General features: G+C 53.5%; 1 pseudogene; it reads left to right on the forward strand.

The window, feature by feature from the left end:
• Window positions 1-454: 454 nt before the first annotated feature.
• LOC103210065 lies at window positions 455-3,068 on the forward strand (annotated as a pseudogene).
• Window positions 3,069-3,208: the final 140 nt, after the last annotated feature.

Consider the following 3,208-nt stretch of genomic DNA (forward strand, 5'->3'; position numbering starts at 1 on the left):
TGGGTTCTGTACTAGCGTAAGTCGGACTTTAATAATCTTGGGTCCCAGAAGGCTCTGCTTTCGGGATCGCCTGCTTCACCAGCCAGTGCGTTTGGGCGAGAAGACCATTAAGGGGCTCATCGAATCCGAATTCGACTCCATTCAGCGTTGCATTAACCCACACCCGCTCTGGAGTCACGGCCTTCAGCAGCTTGGACCGTTTGGTCTCGCCACGTCTTCACTTGCGCACGCCCCGCCTCATCTCTCTGCGCCCTTCACGAGGAAAAGGTTCAGCCCGAGGGGCGGTGCCCGGGTTTCTAGGCAGTTCTGATTGGCCAGAGCGAGGCAGACTAGGCTGTGGAGGCTGAGCAGGTCCCGGGCGGCGCGCCGCCGGCTCTGAGTTGGTGTCACCGCCAGGTTTATCCTCCGCTCTCGGTCACCTCTTGCTCCTTACTGTGCCAGGCCGCCAACAGGGATGCAGTGAGCCGTAGGTTCGCGGTGGGCGTGGGCCACACTGCTTTTGGCTGCCCCGACTGTGCTAGCTCAAGTCGGCTGGCTCTGGCTGGGTACTCAGAGCTTCGTTTTCCAGCACGGAGAGATCGCGCAGCTGGCACGGCAGTATGCGGGTGAGCCGGAGGGAGGCGGTATAGTCCAGGTCGAGCCAAGATGCTGGCAGGGTAGGGGGACCAGGGCTGGTCAGGAGGCGGGCTGGCCGAGGGTGTAGTCCCCAAGCCCAAAACTGGTGGCCGCCCTGACTTCGCCTCTCCTCTGCTCTCGGAGCTCTGGTAGCATAGTGGCTAAGTCACTTGCCTGCTAACCAGAAGGCTGACGGTTCAAACCCACCAGCCACTCCTCGGAAGGAAGGTTGGGCAATCCTACCGTAGTGATACTGCCTCGGAAACCCAAGGAGGCGTCGCTATGAGTCGGGGCCGACTCGACGGCACATAACAACAACAACAACTGCCCTCGCCAGGACTGGACCACGAGCTGGCCTTCTCTCGGCTGATCGTGGAGCTGCGGCGACTGCACTCAGGCCACATGCTGCCGGTCGAGGAGCTGCAGTGGGTGTTCGTGAACGCAGGTGGCTGGATGGGCCTTCTGCATGCCTCGTTGTCCGAGTACGTGCTGCTCTTTGGCACCACCCTGGGCTCTGGCGGCCACTCTGGCCAGTACTGGTAGTGGGCTGGACTGGGAGGCTGGGGCATGCCCTTATTTCTGATTGGCGTGGATACCCTGATAATTGGGGTTCCTCTGGTTGCCCCTCAGGGTGCTATTGGGCTGAGATCTCGCATCTCTGGCACCTTCCACCCATGGAGAGAGGGCACCACAAGTGAGGTCTTCTATCAAAAGTGAGGTAGGTAGAAACGCTATGTCAGAGAGTTGTGTCACCCTGAGTGTGTACACAGTTGGGGGAAAGAGCTATGGGGATGGACCACTCCATGATCCCCGCAACAAGCCATAGGTTGGTTAGCACAGGGCTGAGGGCCCCTGTTGCTTTCCTCTTTCAAAGGGAAACAAAGAAAAAAAAATCACTTCCTATTAAACATATCTGATTTTTATCTGGCTATACACTCTTTAGGAGCCCTGGTGGCACTGTGGTTAAGTGCTCGGTTGCTAACTGAAGAGTTGGCAGTTTGAACCCACCAGCTGCTCAACAGGAGAAAGATGTGGAAGGCAGAGAGATTAGGCAGTTTGCTTCCCTAAAGATTTAGGGCCTTACAAAAGGGGGACCAGGTTTGCTGCTCTGATAGAGTCTGGTGGAACCACTGAGACTATGGCCCCTAGCTGCCATTCAGGTATGGAATTGAACCCTACACCTGTGGCTTCCAGCCAAACAAAAGACAAGCATATGAGTTGAACATTTGCCTGAGGTAGATACACTCCTTGGAGAGAACAATTGTGGGTGAAAGAAGGGCTGCTTATGAACAGGGAGACAGCTCAGGGGGCAGGAATGCATGGAGGGGTGGACACAGGGAAGAGGTAACTATTGGGAGGAAGTGGGAGGGAGCTGTTGCATGGGGTAAATTGTGGTCAATGTCACGAGACAAAGTGTATGTGGACTGCTGTATGGAAAGTGAATTTGCTCTGTAAACTTTCACCCAAATCACACACACACACACACAAAAGATTTAGGGCCTTGGAAACCCTATGGGGCAGGTCTGTTTCCTACAGTGTTGCTATGAGTTGGAATGGACTAGATGACAGTGGGTTTGGGGTTTTTTTGGTTTTAGAAACTGTTTATTTTACTCAGCCAATATTCCAATGATTGTAGAGGAGACATTCAGGTAATCGGAAATAGTTTCGTACCTCTAAGGCAGACAGTTGTTTTTTTCCTCCTTTATGATGAAGCATTTACATAGAAAGTTGAACTTTGGACTTTTGAGTGAGTTTGAGGTTGATTGATACAAGCATCACATCACAGCTACTGGGATTCAATAGCTACATTTCTCAGAAAGCCTTATAAGTCTTTTAACCACCCCTTCCTATTTAACCAGCCCAGCCTGAGGTTTGCTAGATTTCTGTTTGACTTGAGTGAGGCTTGGGAATGCAGACTTTCATGGACTCTTATGCAGTGGCCCATGGCCAGGTGAGATGGAAGTAAAGTGGGTCCCCTTCCCAATGGTCTTCTTTGGCTTCCTCCAAGAGAAGACATGGGGCAGGTGATGCCACAGAGGAACATTTGGGAATGGCCTTCTGTGCTTCTAACCCTTCCAGATGAGAGAACAGGCCAGTGAGGTAGGGCTTCTTCCTTTTCTGAAGTTCCCTCTTCATCTCCCAGCCTAGACAGTCAATAGCCATAGAAGCAGCAGCAATAGAGGGGCAAGGCTAGGCTGAGTTCCTTACATGGGTGCTCCCTATTCCCCAGGGGAGACAGTGATGTATGGACCTGGAGGGGCTATGGCTGTGGAGTGGGGGCTGAACATGTGGATGGTGGAATATGGCTGGGGTGTCATCCATCTACCTTGGCCTTTGCACTGGCCGACACAGTCTTCAGCACCCAGGACTTCCTCACCTTCTGTACTCTTTGTGCCTCTGCCTGGGGCCTCCAGCTTGAGCTTAGCACCTACCTCTTCAGCCAGGATCCCTGACCAGCCAGCCTGAACGAAGACCTGTGAATTGACAGGTCCTACACGTGTTAGGAGCTCTGGTAGCATAGTGGCTAAGGCACTTGACTGCTAACCAGAAGGCTGGCGGTTCAAACCCACCAGCCACTCCTCGGAAGGAAGGT

This window comes from Orycteropus afer, unplaced genomic scaffold (genome assembly GCF_000298275.1).
Source record: "Orycteropus afer afer isolate SDZICR_OR568_19922 unplaced genomic scaffold, OryAfe1.0 scaffold00569, whole genome shotgun sequence".
In the NCBI taxonomy this organism is placed as follows: domain Eukaryota; kingdom Metazoa; phylum Chordata; class Mammalia; order Tubulidentata; family Orycteropodidae; genus Orycteropus; species Orycteropus afer.